The sequence below is a fragment of the Odocoileus virginianus genome, chromosome 31 (genome assembly GCF_023699985.2).
Source record: "Odocoileus virginianus isolate 20LAN1187 ecotype Illinois chromosome 31, Ovbor_1.2, whole genome shotgun sequence".
NCBI lineage: Eukaryota > Metazoa > Chordata > Mammalia > Artiodactyla > Cervidae > Odocoileus > Odocoileus virginianus.
In genome coordinates this window covers 23803158-23824927 of record NC_069704.1, presented here as the reverse complement: position 1 = coordinate 23824927, position 21770 = coordinate 23803158, and the positions used below count along the sequence as shown (strand labels likewise).

General features: G+C 37.3%; 1 long non-coding RNA gene across 1 annotated transcript in view; it reads left to right on the top strand.

The window, feature by feature from the left end:
• The first annotated feature begins 281 nt into the window (after positions 1–281).
• The window catches only part of LOC110150787 (uncharacterized), a 52783-nt gene continuing 31294 nt past the window's right edge, over positions 282–21770 (top strand). Inside the window, exon 1 of the long non-coding RNA XR_011484864.1 lies at positions 282–378. This is a non-coding gene — a long non-coding RNA (uncharacterized lncRNA). The remainder of the gene's footprint in view (positions 379–21770) is intronic.

Sequence of the window (21770 nt, the reverse complement as noted above, 5' to 3'; positions counted from 1 at the left end):
CCAGAATCTAAGTTTCCCATAAATCAGAGAAAGTAGAATCTGGTTATGAAAAGAATAGACATGTAAAATATTTCCTAAAAGTTAGAAATTAAAAAAGATATATACCTTTCAGAACCTTTCATCTTGTGTTTCTAAGGCAAATTAAGACTAGTCATTTTACCCCATAAAAAAGTGTTTACCTTCTATACTAAGAAATAAACCAGTGATGAAGGTAGAGTGTAAGATATTGTGACACTGATGAATGGAATTGAGTTGAAACATTCCAAGTTCTTCAGTGCCAGGCACTGGCCACTGTTTCTTCCTGGAAGTACAGACTCCTCTCAGGACAAACTTAAGATGCTTAAAGTGGATGACAGCGTTTAAACAACAGAGAGCAATGTAAGTATTGAATGAATGAATATTTGTCATCTTGATTTATTTCATTATTAAACAGTGAGTCTTTCAAATCATAATCAAAACAGGGATTTCCAAACAACCCCCATCTAATATCAAACTGTAAAATAGGTATTATTAAGTTACATTTTATAATAAAGTTCAAAACACAGATTATTCTAAAAATCACAGAAATATCTATGATCATTTCTTATGAGCTTCCTTAAAAAGGTTTAAGATATTAAAAGCCTTCCCAATCAGGGCAGCCTGTGGCTGCCAATACCGTTGAGTTGATTGCCTGACTCTAAGTGAATTATTCTAGCATAAAAGCTTATGCTGTTGCCTGAGCAGAAATGAGAAAAAGCAAAATCATCAATGACAGTTTTTAATAACTAAATGTTAAGAAGCAATGTCTCCTAACACCCTCACTAAATTCTCTCTTAAAAGTCATTACAGATACCCTTCTTTTCTGAGGGATGGGTTCCCTTTTGTGCTCTAAATAGATGGGGGGTGGGGAAGCTACTGTCATGGCTGTCACTGTTAATTAGTGTCTCCTGCATGCCTCTTCCTGCCCAAGGCACTCGCCATCCCCTGCCAGACCCAACAGGAACTTGCAGAAAAACCTTGTTTACTCAGCATGGCTCTCACGCTTATATTATTTGATGGCATTATGGAGAAGGACTCATCAGTGCCTCTCTGTAGGAGTGAAAGTCAATTTTAAATGTGGTGAGAACTTCACCTAAGCTAATCTTGGAGTGATGAATCCTCAGCTGGACATAAAATTTTACAAAAAAACCCAGAAACCCTGTGAGGTGAATTATCAGGCAGATTATAAATTACAAGCAGTGAAAACACTTCTGTTGTGTTACCCTTATAAATTTATTTAATTTTCCTCTTAAATATTGTCTTGCTTCTCATGAGAAAATGACTTTCTGAGGATATAGACATGGCAGTCTTTTCAGACCTGGCAGATAGTTTTTGTTTTTTTTTTTAATTTATGGTTATAATTACAGAAATTCTTTCTGAGGGCATTTATAGACCCAGACACATACTAATGTGCCAAATTGAGCCATATTTTTGATTGGAGGTATTTGAAATGTATATATTGTTTTCATAATTCTTTCCATTCCATTTTTCCTTCTTCTGGTAATAAATTCATCTTCCAGAAGTGGGTTTGAGACCCACTCAAGACCTGTTGTGACCTTCCCAGGACTTTTCTCACTGCACTGTGGAGAGAGGAAGCTTGCTTGTCTGCAGCTTCAAGCTTGAGATGAGGAAGCTGTTAGCTGCTGACAGTCATGGTCCTTCCTGAAGGAGAAGCTGCCTGGGGAGATGAAGGTGGGGAGGGGAGAGACTCATAGAACATGGAGTGAGGCCTGAGGCTCCCGAGGGTTTACCGTTGTTGGGAAGGTAGGATCCTCCTTTCTACAGTATGGTAGTATCAGATGATGACCCCTCCCTTTTATTTAAAAGCATTTGAATTGGATGTCCATCCTTCAGCTGCCCTAATCAACCTGGGAACCAATGCCTGTCTGGAATGGAGGACGCTATTCAAGCCTTTGTAGTGTTCAGTCCCTCTGCTTTCCATCCCTACCTTCTCTGATTAATGTTGATTCAGTTCAGTTCAGTTCAGTTTCTCAGTCATGTCCGACTCTTTGCGACTCCATGAATCGAAGCACGCCAGGCCTCCCTGTCCATCACCAACTCCTGGAATTTACTATAAACTCATGTCCATCGAGTCGGTGATGCCATTCAGCCATCTCATCCTCTGTCGTCCCCTTCTCCTCCTGCCCCCAACCCCTCCCAGCATCAGCATCCCATCATCAGCATCCCATCGTCCCCTCCTCATTTCCAATGAGGATTAGAAATAGATAATTGCTTCTATAAACTAGTACTTGCTGTATGCCAAGCACAGGGCTAAGTACCTCACAAGCATTATCATGTTGAATCTCTCCATGACCCTGTGAGGAAGATATAATCATTATATCCTTTTGGGAGATGCAGAAGTTACTCAGGCAGGGTACCTTGCCTAATTTGAACCCAGAGGCTACATTCTTAATTTCTCCATTAGGTAATCTGGAATTCTCAACGGTGGGCTATAGGGCGGCATCCGTGTAAAGGAGTGGCAGAGGTGATGTCTCACTCTTCATGTTTGCTGATTTTGTTGAGATCAGTCCACTCTTAGCATAGGTGGTACCCAATTTGTTTCTATGGGTTTCTTGTTCACAAACTATAACTTGAAATCTCTCATTTACAAAAAATGTTAATTTTTGGAACCATAGACCAATGTCAGATTTTTGTAGAAAGCTACTGAATATTATCACTTTTATGTAGAATGATGGCCTTATAGTTTCCCATATACTCAGTGTTCCCAGGTATTGACATAAAGAAGTGATTTCTCAAACACCCACAGAATCCTACAAATGCTATCTTCCCAGTGATATTTATGACAAAAATGTTCACACTTTCTCTCACTTCCTGATACAGAGGAATGGGAAACTTTGCAAATGACTAAATGACAGTTATTAATTTATAGACTTGATTTTTTTTTTCTTTCAAAATCTCTGGGCTCTTTGTTTGATGTCCAAAAGTCAGAAATCAGTTTTGCCAAAAATGTTGGGCTGTGACTCTGCTTCTAGCTTTGTTAGCAAAGTTATATAATCCATATGAACTTTGCTTCTCCAATCATAAAATGGAGATAATAAGAGTGTCATTAACTATGACTGTTGTGAGAATTACAGTCACGTCAACACACAAAGAGTCGGACGTGACTGAGCAACTGAACTGAACTGAGCAACACACAGTAACTGCTGGAGAAGACAATGGCACCCCACTCCAGTATTCTTGCCTGGAAAATCCCATGGACGGAGGAGCCTGGTAGACTGCAGTCCATGACATTGCTAAGAGCTGGACACAACTGAGCGACTTCACTTTCACTTTTCACTTTCATGCATTGGAGAAGGAAATGGCAACCCACTCCAGTGTTCTTGCCTGGAGAATCCGAGGGACAGGGGAGCCTGGTGGGCTGCCGTCTATGGGGTCACACAGAGTCGGACACGACTGAAGAGACTTAGCAGCAGCAGCAGCAGTAACTGGTGCCGGGCACATTAGTGATAACCTAGAAGCCACTATTTTTTTTTAATTAGTTGGAGGCTAATTACTTTACAATATTGTAGTGGTTTTTGCCATACATTGACATGAACAGCCATGGATTTACATGTGTTCCCCGTCCCGATCCCCCCTCCCGCCTCCCTCCCCATCCCATCCCTCTGGGTCTTCCCAGTGCACCAGCCCTGAGCACTTGTCTCATGCATCCAACCTGGGCTGGTGATCTGTTTCACCCTTGATAGTATACTTGTTTCAATGCTATTCCCTCAGAACATCCCACCCTCGCCTTCTCCCACAGAGTCCAAAAGTCTGTTCTGTACATCTGTGTCTCTTTTTCTGTTTTGCATATAGGGTTATCGCCACTATTGTTAACCGTACAAGTAGCTTTGTGGCTTTATGCAGGCAGATTCTCACTCTTGGGTGGGCAGCTGCTCCTCCATACACACTCCATCCTCTCCTTGTTGCTCACAGCCTTTATGCTGTTTGTGGCTTTTGGTATAGCTCCACCCTCTAAGCAGTTAGGAGACAGTGAAATGAAAAGGGACACAAAATATGGAGGTGTGTTGAGTAGAACCTACCAAGAATAACTGGGAGCTCATTCGAAGAAGGGATAAGTGGATAGCTCTCAAGTGAAGCTCAGCTGCTTCCAGAGAGGGCTGAGTAGACTGTATATAGACTTGTCAAATGAGTGTGGACATTTGGAATCATCTTGAGACGTCCCCACTGCCAGTTCCTTCTGTGATGGCAACAAACAGTTGTTAGCTCCTAATACTTGGTACCCAGAAGTCAGTCACATCTGGGATAATCAGTGGTCAAGTCAGTGGGCTTCAAGAATTGGCGAGAAGAGAGCCTGTAAAGAATTAAAGCCTTAATTCTCTTTACAGAGTTGTAAAGAGAATTAAGAAACCACTGCAAAGGATTTGGCCAATGAGATAGAAGAACACCATGAAGTAGGTACTGTTTTCAGAAAATATGGCCAAAATTAACTCAAGCGATAAAATGCATCAAGAGAAAAAGTAAAATTATTCTAAGAACTCTACTGAAAATGTATATGTGCTCTCTACTGAAAATGAACCAGATCCAATTTAAAAGATGAGTACTATGACTTTTTAAAGAAAGAGCTAGGACCTATGGCATAAAGTGGGTCTATAAATTGAAAGAAAAGTTGTCCAACTCAGTTGTCTGAGTTTGCCAAATTGTGATAATTAATCTGTGCTAAATGAAAAAAATTGGAAATTCTTATCTGAGGATATAAAAATATATAAATACATCAAGATGATGGTATTTCTAAAGGGTACACTCGATCTGGCAATTTTCCCCAAACTGATAAATTTAATGTAACTCTAATAAAAATTTCAAGACATTTTTATGCAACTTGACAAGTTAACTTTTAAGTTCATATAAAGGAGAAAATATAGAAGATTAGCTAAATAAATTATGGGAAAAGAAAAATGGAAGTTCTTGCTCGGCAAATATCACAACAAAGCATGAGACATGTAAGAAAATGAAATGATAAAATGCAAGATAAAAGCAAATTAAGAATTCAGGGAGCCAAACTGAATTCACATACACACACACACACACGCACACACGCACACAGAGTATGTATATTATGTTGTAGATCGTGCTATACATATTATGTTGCATGTGTAAAAGTCACAGTGTTTCAGTGTAGTGATGAATGTATGAAAAGGATACACTTCTCACCTGGTGTCAGATATTCTTGATGGAGAGTGTGAGACTGGAGGATTGTAAAAGGGTGTAACCCCATATATTAATAATTCTAACTGTTTTAATTTTCATATCCAGAAGTATTTTTGCAATGAATTATGTAATGCTTAAAAATTCTCTGAGCATTTGTGTATTTTCTCTTTTATTTGTTTGCTTTGCTATTGCATTTATTTTGTAAAATGGAGGAAGGAATTTGAAGAGGGAAGACTTTCCCTAGATAGGGACTGTGTTTGGATCCTGGCTACCCCATTTTCTAGCTGAGGGAATCGTGGATGAGTTATTTATCTTCTTTCCCTCTCAAGTTCCTCATTCTATAAAATCAAACTAACAATACTTTACATGGCTATTATTGAAAAGCAGCATATGAGCTTTAAAGAGGCAACATTATCAACCTCTTACTCATTTACTCTAAATAAATACATGTAAGTCTTATGACATGGAGGGTACCATAGGAGGTTATTTTTTATCTAAGTGACTTTTGTTTCCTCAGCTTTTGACATTTAATCTTTCAAAAAAAAATTGTGAGAATAGTCAGAGAAAAACAACTCCTTTCTATAATGCCAGAGAGAGAAAAAAAAGACCTCTTGAAAAACACCTTGATGTAATGGGTATTTGGCTGTCGAATGTAAACAAAGATATTAACGTCACTATTGAACTAAGAAAACAGCTGTGAGGAAGCAGGAACACTTGCTCATAGCTTTGGTGTTAAGAAAGAGAAACAGATGCACCTAACACAGAGCATTCTACTAAATGTTTAAATATATACTTACTAGTCATTTTAAGAAAAGTGAATGTATGGTAATATATATAAAGAATATATTTCTAATAGATACAAATATTTAGTCTTAAATTCATATCAGAAATGTTTGTTAAGACTCAGAACTCTGCTTTTCTAAGATAAATATTAGTCTTATGTGTGAAATTTCTAGGATCAGAGTTCTGGAAGAGGAGATTCCTTCTGCCCAGGCAAAGATACAAGTGCAGCCTTCATTTAAATTTTGTGGAATTTATTGAAATCAAATAATATGCAAAATAGTCTACTGAGTTCAGTCACTGGAGCTTTTCATGTCTGGGAATACTGCTCTTTATAGCAAATCTTCCTGATCATTGGTAGACTGCATGATTTTTAAGTGTTTATTGTAATTGCCAATATTTTTATTATTAGTCTCATTACTAATGCCCTTAATTGGAAATATTTTAAATTTCAAATGGAATATTTGTAAGGTTATATTTAATACATAGAATTTAAAAGGAAAAAAGCAGAGCATGAGCAGCCCCATAGCCCTCACTTTCCACATTTCTGCTTCTGTTCACTGCTCCTTCCAGAGAGAGCCGCTTTGAACTCCATGGAACAGGTTTGTCTGCTTTTATACTTTTCAGCTGGTTTTTAAAGCCTTGGTTTTAAAATATAAGGGGTATATAGACTCAGTCATGGGAGAAGAGAAACATGATTAGGGATTTAGACCTCAGGGCCAGTGTCGGATGGGGGCTATCTGTATTTTATACTAATGCAGCTGGAGAATCCTCAGGGTGACTAATGAGGATGTCCTGGCCAACACCCCCAGTTGTGTAAAGTAAGCCCAGGGATCTCACCTGCATCAGACTTTGTCCCCCAAACAACAAGCTTGGAAAGCAGTAGCAAATAAACTAAATCTTGTCAGACATTTTCCGAACTACCCCTCATATTTACTCCATTTCTTTCTATCCTGCTCTGTGTTCTGGGAGCTGATTGTAGGAACCTGTAAACAGGGTCCCCACACTCTGGTTCCTGTATGTGTCCCCTTAGTGGGAAGGACTGGCAGGAGACTTGGGGAAGAGGAAAAATAATCAGGAAATTGATTCCCGCAGAAATTTGTCCAAAGAGAAGCTGTTAAAGAAGTTCTGACACTTGTGAACATGGTAAGAAAGATTTTATTCAGGATTATTGCAGTTGGTGTCAAGAGTGTTGCAAGAGGGAAACAGAATGAGGCCAACTCCTAATATAGCAAGTATGAGCAAGGCTTTATAGCCAAGGAGCAGCTTGAGGGTCAGTGGATGGAAGATGACTAAGAGTAAATATAAAGGGTGGGGCACTATTGCTAAGCTGGCCTGCTAGAGTTCAGTCAAGGAGAGTGGTTGTCAGTGCCACCTGGGGTCCATTCTTCTATTTCCTGCTCCCTGCTCATGAAGCCTGCAATTGGAGTTGGTTCCCTGATATTTCAGACTCCCATTTTTTAGTTTTCCTTGACTTTGACCATACATTTGCAAATAGTGTCTAATAAATTTTCCTCAGTTATCCCACTGAAAAATTCATCTGATACCATTCCTAGTGTCTTTCTCTCTCTCTTGCTATGTCTCTGACCCTTTTTTATCCAAACTCTAGCCACTTGACCTTCTTCCCCTTATTATAATTTGCATCACATTCAAGGCTGATATTTCCTCTGACCTGAAACTACATTTCCATTCTTCTCTCTGCTACTTCCCTCTTTTTACTGAGGTCTTAGCTCACCTCCCATCCTCCTCCAGAATATTTTTTTCCAACCATGCCTTGTTCCAATATTAAATTTTATTTTTTTCTAAGCACTGATTCCAATCTGAAAGTATATTGTTTAGGTACTTGTTTCCTGTATTGGTTATGCCTCTCCTGTAGGCATGACTTTACCATTTTTAAGCAAAAATAGTGGGAGTTTTGGGGGCTTTGTTTATTTGTTTGCTCTGCATACTTTGATTTACAGAATCTCAGAGAGGTTTAGGAAACAAAGTTTGGTTGTTACACACCAAGAAGAAATCTACCTAGAAAACTACCCATCCATAATGTGGAACTGTTGACGATCCCACTGCCACTTTCTTGTGTTGCTGGGGGACCTACAGATCAAACCTAAGATTCTCAGTAATGATAAACAATACATCCAGGCCTGTTCATCATGAAAAACTCAGGACTTGGCCTCCTGAAACTCACTTCACCTCCCAGGTCTTCATGATGCAGAACCTAGCTGCAAGAGAGTCTGCAAACTGGATACTGATGTCCTAGATTCTACCAAGGAAGGTCAACTTCAGGGGATGAAAATGGTGTTGAGAAAGCTGGCTGCATTTTCTGTCCCACTACTGCCTGTAAAAACTGAACTCTCCTGACCAGCAATTGTGTAGATGGTTTTTACCACTGAATAGCCAGGATCTTAACTACTGAGCCACCACAATGCAGGAGACACAGGAGATGCAAATTCGATCCCTGGGTCAGGAAGATCACCCGGAGGAGGAAATGGCAATCCACTCCAGTATTCTTGCCTGGGAAATCTCATGGACAGAGGAGCCCAGTGGCCTGCAGTCCATGGGGTCGCAAAGAGTCAGACACAATTGAGTATACATGCAGTCAGGGTCTAGAGTAGCAACAGCTTTGCTGTAAGTGTTCAATAGTGTTTTTGAGGAATAAATAAAGTTTAAAATATATTTTTGATTTTTAATTACACAAAGGGATTATACTATATATTCTGCATGTTTTTCCTTTAATAATATATCTTACAAAATTTCCCTATATCAGCACAGATAGGTTTATCATGTTATTTTTAATGAGACATATAGTTATCATTATATCATTGCATCATAATAATAAAAAACAAGGTTCTTTATGGTACATTTGTAATCAATTTCTTTTTAATGCTTAATTAATGACAGTGAAAAAAACTTAAACATCTTAAGGTAGATGTCTATGTGAAGTTGATACCTGAAAGTATTTTGTATACATAACAATATAACAACAGCATTGCCTGATTTCTTTTATATTGAGAGCTCATAGCCCTTTTATTTCAATTTTTATTATTTAGCTGCTCACCATATGAGATCTTAGTTCCCCAAACAGGTATCAAAGCCATGCCTCCTGCATTGGAAGTGCAGACTCTTAACCACTGGACTGTCAAGGAGGTCCCCTTGCCTAATTCCTTTTAAGGAAAGCAAGCTTTTGCTAGCTGTAGAACCTAGCTCCCCACATTATCTTATTGTGATAAATATACATCACATAAAATTTACAATTGTAGCCATTTTATGATTTAAAAATTAGTAGTATTAAGTAAGTTCAGGATACTCTGCAATCATCACCACTATACAGCGTTAGAACGTTTTCGTCATCCAAGATGGAAAATGTTGGGTAATGGTTAACAGTCACTTGCCCATTAGCAGTCACTTCCCATTCCTGTCCATTAACAGTCACTCCCCATTCCTCTCTCCCTCCAGGTCCTGGCTAGCACAAATCTGCTTTCTAGCTCTTTGGGTTTGTCTATTATGGATATTGCATATAAATGGAATTGGTTTCCTTTATATAACATGTTTTCAAGGTTCATCCATGATTTATTAATAGCATGTATCAGCACCTCTCTTCTTTTTATGGCTAAAAATATTCTATTGTTTGGATAGAACACATTCTTTATTCATCAGCTGATGGGCATTGGGTTGTTTCTACATTTTGGTTACTGTGAATCAGGCTATTAGGAACAGTTGTGTACAAGTTTTTAACTCCTGTTTGACCAAAATATTCTGGGAATATAGCTAGAAAGGGAGTTGGTGTGTTTATTTTATTGACGAGCCATCAAAATGTTTTCTATAATGGCTTTACTATTTTAAAACCAGCAATGTATGAAGGTTTTGATTTATTTATATCCTCACCAACATTTGTTATTTTCCATTTTGTATATTATGGTCATCTTAGTGGGTATGAAGTGATTTGTCCTTGTGATTTTTATTTGTATTTCTCTACTGATTAGTGAGGCTGAACATTTTTGTGTGTTTGTTGGCTATCTAGATATCTTCTTTGGAGAAATGTTTATCTAGGTCCTTTTCCTATTTTTAAAATTGGGTTGTCTTTTGTTGTTGAGTTTTTAAAGTTCTTCATACTTTCCGGATACTAGGCCTTTATCTGATATGTGATTTTAAATTATTTTCTTCCACTCTGTGGGTTGTCTTTTCACTCTCTGAGAGTATCCTTTGATGACTCCAACTTTTAAATTTTGATTAAGTCCAATTTTCTCCTTTGTAACTCAAACTTTTGGTATCATATCTAGGAAACCATTGTCAAATCTTAGGTCATGATTTACAGCTAAGTTTTCTCTTAAGAATTATAGAGTTTGGGCTCTTATATTTAGGTCTTTGATCTATTTTGTGTTAATTTTATATACACAGTGAGGAAAAAAGCCCAAATTCATTCTTTCTGCATGTGGACATTCAGTTCTCCTAGAATTTGATGAAACAATTGTTCTTTCCCCATTGAATGGTCTTGGCCCCCTTGTCAAAAATCAATTAACTATAAACATGGTAGTTTATTTCTTGGCTATCAATTCTAGTCTGTGGATCAATATGTCTATTCATATGCCAGTACCATGCTATATTTTTTAATATATAAAAAGTATTTATGAAAAATAAAAAAGAAACAGCTTCATTGCCTCCTTCCTTGCTTTCTTCTGCCATGGCAAGTATCACCAGCATGACGTCTTCATTTCTGTATGCAAGTATATGCATGCATACGTGCTAAGATGCTTCAGTTGTGTCCAACTCTTTGTGACCCTATGGACTGTAGCCCACCAGGTTCCACTATCCTTGAGATTCTCCAATCAAGAATATTGGAGTGGCTTGCCATGCCCTCCTCCAGGGGATCTTCCTGACCCAGGGGTTGAACCCTTGTCTTTTATGTCTCCAGTATTGGCAGGCAGGTTCTTTATCACTAGCACCACCTGGAACACCTCCTGTCTCGCTACTACTGGAATTAAGTTTTACTCTATTGTTTAGAAGCTAAAAATATACCTGGGAGTACCACACTGTTTTGATTACTATTTTGAAATTAAAAATTATGAGTCTTCCAATTTTTTTATTCTTCTCTAAGATTGTTTTGGCTATTTGGAGTAGACTGGGGCATCAATTTTCCTATTATATCAAAGTCAAAATTATGCACAGTGTTACTTTAAATTTTATTTCTTTAATTATAGTCTAACCTAGCCATCCCATATGTTTATATGGACCTATTATATTACTTTTCTTTCTTTTATTAAAAAATAAACTCCCTATTTATTTTTGTTACTCATTTTCTTATTGAGTTTTCAGTCTTTTAAAAATTAATTTGCATGAGAATTTTAAAAGTTTAGGAATCAACTTCTCAACTCTCATGTGAGATTCTTCCATTGTTTTTGTTTTATTATTTGACTTAGATGTGGAAATTCTTTAGCTATATAAATGTTCAAATTGTTAATAATTTCAATGTTAGAAATATTTTCCTTTTGACCTTCTTCACCTTAAGATATAAAATCACCAATTCTTTCTGATAAAAAACCATGTTTTTTTCTGTTACCTTTAAGTTGCTGATCTATTTGTAATTTATTTTTAAACAAATCATGGTATAGAGATTCATTTTTATATCTTTTTTTCCAAAAGATTGGTCCATTGGGCTGACATGAAAGTCATTTCTTTATCATACGTGTTTCTGATGCATTCATTTGTATTTATCAATTTTAAAACTTCTTCATGAAAAGACATGTAGGTAAAGATCACAGTTATAAGTATACAACTCAATGAATTTTTACAAAAAGAACACATCTATGCAACCAGCTCCAAAGTAAGTAACTTATCTTTGTCAGTTCCTCAGACATCCTTGTCCCTCCTCTCCAAAATAATTTTTTCCTTAGGCAGCCACTACTCTGACTACTAATACTATGGACTGTTTCTTTCCCCCCAACTTTCAACTTTATAGAAATAGAATTGGAGAAAATTATACACTTGTGTATCTGGATGTTTTACTTGACATGTTTGGATCTTCATCCATCATATTTTGTGCATTATAGTGCTTCTGTTCTCATTGTTGCATAGTATTCCACCTCATGAATACACCACAGTTTATATATCCATTCTACTGTTGATGGGCATCTGGATAGTTTCCAGTGTGAGTCTATTGTAAGTAGTGCTATTATAAGCATTCTTGTAAATGCCTTTTGTTGAACTTACACATGCGTTTCTTTTTTTTTTCCCATTTATTTTTATTAGTTGGAGGCTAATTACTTTACAATATTGTAGTGATTTTTGCCATACATTCACATGAATCAACCATGGGGTTACACATGCATTTCCATTGAACATGGAATTGTTGGCTATGCATACAATTCATTGTCATAGATAGAGACAGGAACTGCCAGTTTTCCAATGAGATTGTACTAATTTATACTCTGACAGTCAATGTGCCAACATTTGAGAAGCAAGAGAGTTCCAGCAAAACATCTACTTCTGTTTTATTGACTGTGCCAAAGTCTTTGACTATGTGGATCACAACAAACTGTGTAAAATTCTTAAAGAGGTGGGAGTAGCAGACCACCTACCTGCCACTTGTATCCAGGTCAGGAAGCAACAGTTAGAACTGGTCATGAAACAAAAGACTGCTTTAAAATTGGGAAAGGAGTACATCAAGGCTATATATTGTCACCCTGCTTATTTAACTTATATGCAGAACACATCATGCAAAATGCTGGGCTGGATGAAGCACAAGCTGGAATCAAGATTGCTGGGAGAAATATCAATAACCTCAGATATGCAGATGACACCACCCTTACGGCAGAAAGTGAAGAAGAACTAAAGAGCCTCTTGATAAAAGTGAAAGAGGAGAGTGAAAAAGTGGGCTTAAAACTCAATATTCAGAAAACTAAGATCATGGCATCTGGTCCCATCACTTTATGGCAAATAAATGGGGAAGCAATAGAAACAGTGGCAGACTTTATTATTTTGGACTCCAAAATCACTGTAGATGGTGACTGCAGCCATGAAATTAAAAGATGCTTTCTTCTTGGAAGAAAAGCTATGACCAACCTAGACAGCATATTAGAAAGCAGAGACATTGCTTTGCCAACAAAAGTCTATCTAGTCAAAGCTATAGCTTTTCCAGTAGTCATGTATGTATGTGAGAGTTGGACATAAAGAAGGCTGAGTGCCGAAGAATTGATGTTTTTGAACTGTGGTGTTGGAGAAGACTCTTGAGAGCCCCTTGAACAGCAAGGAGATCCAACCAGTCCATCCTAAAGGAGATAAGTCCTGGGTGTTCATTGGAACACCAATACTTTGGCCACCTGATGTGAAGAACCGACTCATTGGCAAAGACCCTGATGCTGGGAAAGATTGAAGGTGGGAGAAGGGGACGACAGAGGGTGAGATGGTTGGATGACACCACCGACTCAATGGACATGAGTTTGAGTAAACTCCAGGAACTGATGGACAGAGAGGCCTGGCGTGCTGCAGCCCATGGTGTTGCAAAGAGTCGAACCGACTGAGTGACTGAACTGAACTGGTTGATGTACCTGAGTTTCAATTATTCTAAATCCTCATAGATGCTTCAGATTGTTGATTTTTCAATTTTAGTCATTTTACTGGCTAAACTGAGGTTTTAATTTGCATTTTCTTGATGAGACAAGGGGGAGTGAATGTTTTTCTTGGAGTGTATATGTTTCTTGGCCATATAGATATCATCTTTATTTTCTTGCCTGTGTCTTACTTGGTTGTCTATCTTTTCTTATTGAATGTGGTGGTGGTTTAGTTGTTGTGTCTGATTTTTGTATCCCTTGGACCGTACCCTCCCAGGTTCCTCTGTCCATGGGATTTCCCAGGCAAGAATACAGGAACAAGTTGCCATTTCCTTCTCCAGGGACTCTTTCCAACCCAGGAATTGAACCCACATCTCCTGCACTGCAGGCAGATTCTTTACCACTGAGCCACCAGGGAAGCCCTAACTGAATTCAGGAGTTGCTTATATTATTTATAAATTCTTTCCATTGTCAGACACGTGCATTGCAAATATCTTCTTCCAATTGGTAACCTAATCTTTTCCTGTCTTATAGTGGTTTTTCTGGACATGAATTTTGAACTTAAGATATTTTAATTGGTCAATTTTTTCTTTATAGTTACTATTTTTTTATGTGTCCTTAATAAGAAATCTTAACCTAATCTAAGGTCATTAAAATGAATTATTTTTTGCCTTTTATATTGAGAACCACAATCCACCTGTAATTGCTTTTCTTTATGTGTGAGGCAGGGATTAAGATTTAATATTTTTTGTATTGTACTTAGATGGCCCAGAACTATTTGTTGGAAAGGCTGTTCTTCTCCACTCCATTACAGTATCATAAACATGAGTCTGCTTCTGAACTCTGTCCCTTTGGTGAGTTCGTAATCCTTGCAATAATACCACACTGTTACTTCTTTTAATTAACTTTGTAAGATTTAATTGGTTTTGTAAAAGATCTTGATAAATAATAGTGTAAGTTTTGTCCTTTAGGTAGAAATGCAACAGAATCTATAAGTAAACTGTTGTAATTAACTAATATCACAGCAAAATCTTTGCATATAAGGTCATATATAAAAATATGTTGTCGCACATAAGCAATAAACAGATTGAAAACAAATTTTAATAAGCATTTTTTCATCATTGTGATTTCAAAATAATCAAATGCATAGTAATAAATCTGAAAAAAAAAGTTATGCAAGATCTCTCCCCTGAAAAATTTAAAACACTCTTGAGACAAAATGAAGAAGCTATACATGTGGAAGAAAGTACAGAATTAGTGGGTTGAAAGACTCACAGTTGTTAAGATGTCTGTTCTCTCCAAAGTTGATGTATAAAATACACTTTAAAAAAACTCCAAAAGTTTGTGTGACTGTGTATATGTGCACACATAGAACTTGATAAGCTATAATTGTAAAGTTTATATGTAAATATAAAGGACTAACAATAAGGAAATTTATTTGAAAATTATTTATTAAAAATTCATTGTTTTAAGGTTTATGTTTATGTTACATTTTATGCTTTTTTTGTTTTTGTGATTTTCTCTTATTTGTTATTATCATAAAATAATAAGATTTTACTATCTTGTAATTTTAAAAATTATAAAATGGGACTAATGTAAGTACCTATAACCTGAAAGATTGAGAGACCTCTATGAAATTATCTGGATCAATTGCATATATACACCTCCTTTTATTTTGCTTTTTTGCTAGATTACGGGGTAGCTTTTTCACAGTGATATCAAGGTTTTAAATTCTTTTTTTTTTCCTGTTGGAATTTTAAGACTCTTTTGAGGACAATCATGTTAACATTTCCCCCCAGAAAATTAGCCATTTATCTAGATTTTTAAATGTGCTTACACCCACATTTACCCATTAAATTTTTATTATTCTTGAATTTTATTTCTGAGGTTTCTCATTTTTTTTTTTTAAAATTTGGAGATATTTGCCTCCTCAATTAAATAAATGTGATTATCTTTAAAAAATTTTTTTTCTTTTTGGATGCAGGTTCTGAATTAAAAGACTGCACTGTTTTTTGGAGGAAACAGCTTTGTGCTGGTGCCTTGATGATCTTACAGGTGTATATTCACAAAGATCACATAAGCAAAGATTGAACCACGATTGGTAGGAGTCCAGACAGAACATTTGGTGAGTGTACCAGAACATAAGAGGATGGGAACCTTGTAAGCTGCTCTTATAAAACCATTTCTCATATGTTTCTGGTCTATGAAGAGGCTAGCATGACATAGTGTCTTACTGCCAGCTGGGTCCTGACAAGGGTCAGTCTCTCTGCCTTGTTGACCTCAGATTACAGCTGCATGCTGTAAAACTGACTAATAAAGCTTGTCTTTGGTTCCTCAGCAACAGAGACTTTCCACTTACTGCCATCTGACTCCTTTGTTTCCATTTAGCCCTGTGCAAGGGCTAGGAAGCAGCATCTGGGTCACCTTTGCTTTCATCGCCAATGTGAGAAATAAACAGCTTGAAACTAAAAAAGGGCTTGTTTCTTTATCAGATGAATCCATCAAGCTTGGCCTTGCCTTGTGTAAGATATGTTTTATTCTTTTTCAATATATAAATTTTAAACTTTTGTTTTTCTTTACTTCTTTCTGTTTCTTTTGTTGTTTAAACATTTTGAATTATATTTAAGGTTGAATTTTATTAGTCTCCTTCATCTCATAAGAAATTTCTTAGCTGTAAAAGTTTTTTAAGAATTTTCTTCTGAGCACTGTTTTAGTATGTCTTGTGAGATTTAATATGTTTTATTTTCTTTATAATTGTTTTCTAGATTTTTCATCTCTTTCTCAACTCAACTTTTACCCATTCAAAAATATCTAGCCATTTTTATTCATTTTTTTGTGATTGCTTTCTAGTTATTTCACAGATCAGAGAATGTAATCTGTATAGTTAAGATTTCCTTCATTTTATTGTGATTTTTCTTTGTGATCTACATGGTTCAATTTTGTCACTATTTCATGGATGCTGGAAGCACACTCATTAGTTTCTTCAGAATGTCTGTTTTCTCACTTGTTTGTGTCTGTCTGACACAAAGTCTGACGGTTAACGATCTCCCCAACTCTCTTACTGTTGTGTTTAAATTCATCTCTCCTTCATTTCTTGTCCCTCAGGATTTTTATAAGAGTGCCTTTATTACTAAGCACAACTTTGTCATGATTCCTTGTCTTAACAGCTTCTGCCTTGAGTCCAAGCTTATTAGATTTTAATATCACAAACCCTACCTCTTTTTTCCTTGGGATTTTCTACTACGTGTTCCTAGATCCTTTTGTTTATAAACTTTGGTAGAACTGCCAGCAAGAAATAATATACTGTTGGATATTGATTTATTTCCTCTGTGGCATTAATTGACTTTACTTCCCTTACATATAAACATACAGGCATAATTTTACACACAGGAACAAGCTTCATGAACAGCTGTGATTCATTAATTCCCTCCCTCACATCTTTGGTCTGGTTCTTCCCTTCCCCTGATTTTTCCCTTCCTTCCAGTTCAGGGCCTTCTTCCATGCAGAGAAACCATGATGACAGGGTACTGTTTACCATCTGATTTTTCCCATGCTGCACACACACATCATCCTTGTTGACCTCTGTGTCTATCAGTGTATCTGCATTTACACTCCTGGTCCCGTGCACACCCACTTCAAAGTTCATATCTTCCTTAGCCTCTGCATGTCTCCTGCATTTGTATGCTAGTACCTCTGAATTCCATCTTTCAGTTTTTCCCCTTTCATTTCTTAAAGTCTTAGGAAATTTAAACATTTCTAAAAAAAAAAAAATTAAAAAATTTACCCATTTTTTAAAAAATTTTTTTATTTTTTTCCATTTATTTTTGTTAGTTGGAGGCTAATTACTTTACAACATTGCAGTGGTTTTTGTCATACATTGAAATGAATTAGCCATGGATTTACATGTATTCCCCATCCTGGTCCCTCCTCCCACCTCCCTCTCCACCCGATCCCTCTGGGTCTTCCCAGTGCACCAGGCCCGAGCACTTGTCTCATGCATCCAAAAAAATTGGTTTCCAGTGGATGATTACTCTAAATGACCTTGTCTACCATGTTTAGAAACTAGCAGTTATACTTCAGAATTTAGCTTCATTGTGTATTAATTTTTGTAAAATTGGTGTGTCTATGGAAATCATTTTTATCCTTTCCTCTTGTTCAGTTCTTGTTTTTGTGTCTTCAGCGACATTATATAGCTTCTCTCTGTGTGTATATGTGTGTGTGTATATATATATATGTACATATATATATGTATATTTCCTCTAGGAGTGACTAGTTTGATCTCCTTGCAGTCCAAGGGACTCTCAAGAGTCTTCTCCAACACCACAGTTCAAAATCATCAATTCTTCAGCGTTCAGACTTCTTTATCGTCCAACTCTCACATCCATACATGACTACTGAAACAACCATAGCATTGACTAGACAGACCTTTGTCAGTAAAGTAATGTCTCTGCTTTTTAATATACTGTCTAGTGGTAAAGTACTTACCAATGCAGGTGAGAGAAGAAACGCAGGTTTGATTCCTGGGTTGGGGAAATCCCCTGGAGGAGGGCACAGAAACCGACTCCAGTACTCTTGCCTGGAGAATTCCGTGGAAGGAGGAGCCTGGTGGGCTAGAGTCCATAGGGTTTCACAGAGTCACTCCTGACTGAAATGACCTAACATACCCGCACATCTGAACATAGAATTTATTTATATTTCTATATATGAGATTTTCCTATTTTAAAATATTGATATAACATATATTCGGTCTTAATATCTCTTCTGTTTCCTTTTTTCCCCTATCTTTTGCTATTTAGCCTTATCTTTGTAATTTTAGGATTGTTTTATGTATGAATATGTGTATGTGTGGGTCCATCTGTTAGTGATGTGGAATTCATAGATTCTGCTTTGGGTTTTGTAGTGGTTCTTTTTATAATTCTTTATATCACACTTAGCCCTCTGTTCCTGAATTTAGAACTCTCACAGAGCATCTGTTGCCTCCGTTATGACTAAGAGAAAATTACCACTCTCCCACTTCCTTTCTCTTCCCTCCACCTCCAGACTTCTCTTGGTTTTCCACTTATTTTTAGTCCTTTTGGTGGTTCCTTTCACAACTCCAAGTAAAACTCAGAGGTTCCTTTTCTTGGCTTACCCACTTGGTGCTGCGACAGATGAAGAAACGGCTGCCCTTACATTGTCTTCTTCCTGCTTTGATCCTGCTGATTTTTGAGTGAGTTTTACTTTTTTGAGGTTCTTCAAATATACTTTCTGGAATCAACTTGTCTTCAGAATATTGTTTTAACTTCTACTGAAATATTTTCCTCTTTACTGTCACTCCATTTACTGGTACTTCTTTCATCGTTTGGATATCCATATTCAAGTTGTTGTTGTTGTTGTTTAACAAACAATGGGCTGTGCTAATATATTCCTGATCTTTTTCCTACTGTGAGCTCTTCCACTTCATGACATATATTTAAGCTACAGCTTCTTTTATGTGATTGCCTGTGTCCAAGTTTCTTTCCTGAAGCAACTATAACACGAAAATGCTTTCATTGTTTTCTGAGGGAGATCCAAGGCAGGTTGTTGCCTTGTCTCTGCCTTTATCTGTTACTTGTTTTGTTGCATCAAGAATGGCTAAAAAATGGTTTTCTTTTTCTAATTATGTCTAAAAACTCAACTGTTTTCTGTGTCTTTGTAGATAATTTTGTGCCAGTTTTGGAGGGTAATAGCTTTCCCTTTAGGTTTGCAGACTGTTTTTTTTTTTTTTTTTTTTCCCAAGTTCAGGAAAATATTTTCTATATATCTTTGAATGCACTACCTTTTTTCTCTGAAGGGGTCCTGTGTATGGACAACTCTGGTCTTGTGCTAGATGTCTCTGCACTCCACCTTGTTATCTCCCCTTCGACTGCATTCATCTGCCTGCCTTTCCCGTTCTGCACTCATAGAGAAGGCCTCAGATGTTTCCTGTTAATGAGTAACTTGGCTTTGCCACAGTTCGTTCTGTTGCATGGGTGTGCCAGTCACCCATTCATTTCTGACTCTGCAACTCCAGGGACTGTAGCCTGCCAGGCTCCTCTGTTCATGGAATTCCCCAAGCAAGAATATTGGAGTGAGTAACCATTTCCTTCTCCAGGGGATCTTCCTAACCCAGGGATTGAACTTGTGTTTCCTGCATTTCTGGCAGATTCTATACCATCTGAACCATATATGTATGTGTGTGTATATTTATATACATGTAATCCAATGGAATTCCCAGACCAACTTTTTTGCCAACCCAACATATACTTTTTTGGATTCTTTTCCATTATAGGTTCATTTAAAATATTGAAAATACTGAGTATAGTTCCTGTGCTATACAGGAGGTCCTTGTTGGTTACCTATTTTGTATAAAGTAGTCTGTATATGTTAATCCCAAACTCCTAATTTATCCCTCTCCACCCCCTCCCCTTTGGTAGCCATAAGTTTGCTTTCTGTGTCTGTGGATCTGTTTCTGCTTTGTATATAAGTTCATTTGTATTATTAATTTTTAGACTCCACAAATACGTGATATCACATGATGTTTGTCTTTCTCTATCTGGCTAACCTCAGTGTGATAATCTCTAAGTCCTTTTATGTTGTTGCAAATGATATTATTTCATTCTTTTTATGGCTGAGTAATATTCCATTGTATGTATGCACCACATCATCTTTATCCATTCCTCTGTTGATGGACACTTAGGTTGTTTCCATGGCTTGGCTCTTTTAAGTAGTGCTACTATGAATATTGTCATGAATATATCTTTTTGAGTTAGGGTTTTCATCTCCTGGATATATGCCTAAGAGTAGGGTTGCAGGATCATCTGGTTGCTCTATTTTTAATTTTTTTAAGGAACCTCTGTATTGTTCTCTGAGGTTTCCCTGGTGGCTCAGTGGAGGCTTTCCTGGAGTAGGAAATGACAACCAACTCTAGTAGTCTTGCCTAGAAAATTCTACAGACAGAAGAGTCTTGCAGGCTGTAGTTCATGGGGTTGCAGAGTTGGATACGACTGAGCACACTGGCATGCATACTGTGCTCCATAGTGGCTGCACCATTTATTTATTTATTTAGTGCTATATTTATGTAGGTCTTCATAGAACCATTCAACTTCAGCTTCTTCTGCATTACCGGTTGGGGCACAGACTTGGATTACTGTGATATTGAATGGTTTACCTTGGAAACAAACAGAGATCATTCTGTTGTTTTTGAGATTGCACCCAAGTACTGCATTTTTGAGTCTTTTGTTGACTATGAGGGCTACTCAATTTCTTCTAAGGGATTCTTGTCCACAGTAGTAGATATAATGGTCATCTGAGTTAAATTCACCCATTCTAGTCCATTTTAGTTCACTGATTCCTAAAATGTCAATGTTCACCCTTGTCATCTAATCTTTGACCATTTCCAGTTTACCTTGATTCATGGACCTAACATTCCAGATTCCTATGCACTTGTTCTTTACAGCATCGGACTTTACTTCCATCATTAGTCACATTCACAACTGTGTGTTGTTTTTGCTTTGGCTCCATCTCTTCATTCTTTCTGGAGTTATTTCTCCACTCATCTCCAGTAGCATATTGGGCACCTACTGACCTGGGGAGTTCATCTTTCAGCATCCTCTTTTTGCTGTTCATAGGGTTCTCAAGGCAAGAATACTGAAGTGGTTTGCCATTCCCTTCCCCAGTGTCATTCAATTAGACAAGGCTGTGGTCCATGTGATCAGTTTGATTAGTTTTCTGTGATTGTGGCTTTCATTCTGTCTGCCCTCTGATAGATGAGAATAAGAGGCTTATGGAAGCTTCCTGATGGGAGAGACTGACTAAGGAGGAAACTGGATCTTATTCTGATGGATGGGCCCATGCTCAGTAAATCTTTAATCCAATTTTCTGTTGAAGGGCAGGGCTGTGTTCCCATCCTGTTGTTTGACCTGAGGCAAAAACTATGGTGGAGGTAATGAAGATAATGATGACCTCTTTCAAAAGTCCAGTGCAAGCACTGCTGCACCCACTGTCCCCAACCCCGAACCAGGCCACTGCTGACCCACACCTCCACCGGAGACTCCTGGACACTCAGGGACAAGTCTGGGTCAGTCTCTTGTGTGGAGACTTTTCATTATAGGGGACTGGAATGCAAAAGTAGGAAGTCAAGAGATACCTGGAGTAACAGGCAAATTTGGCCTTGGAGTACAGAATGAAGCAGGGCAAATATTTGCCAAGAGAACACACTGGTCATAGCAAGCACTCTCTTCCAATAACACAAGACTCTACACA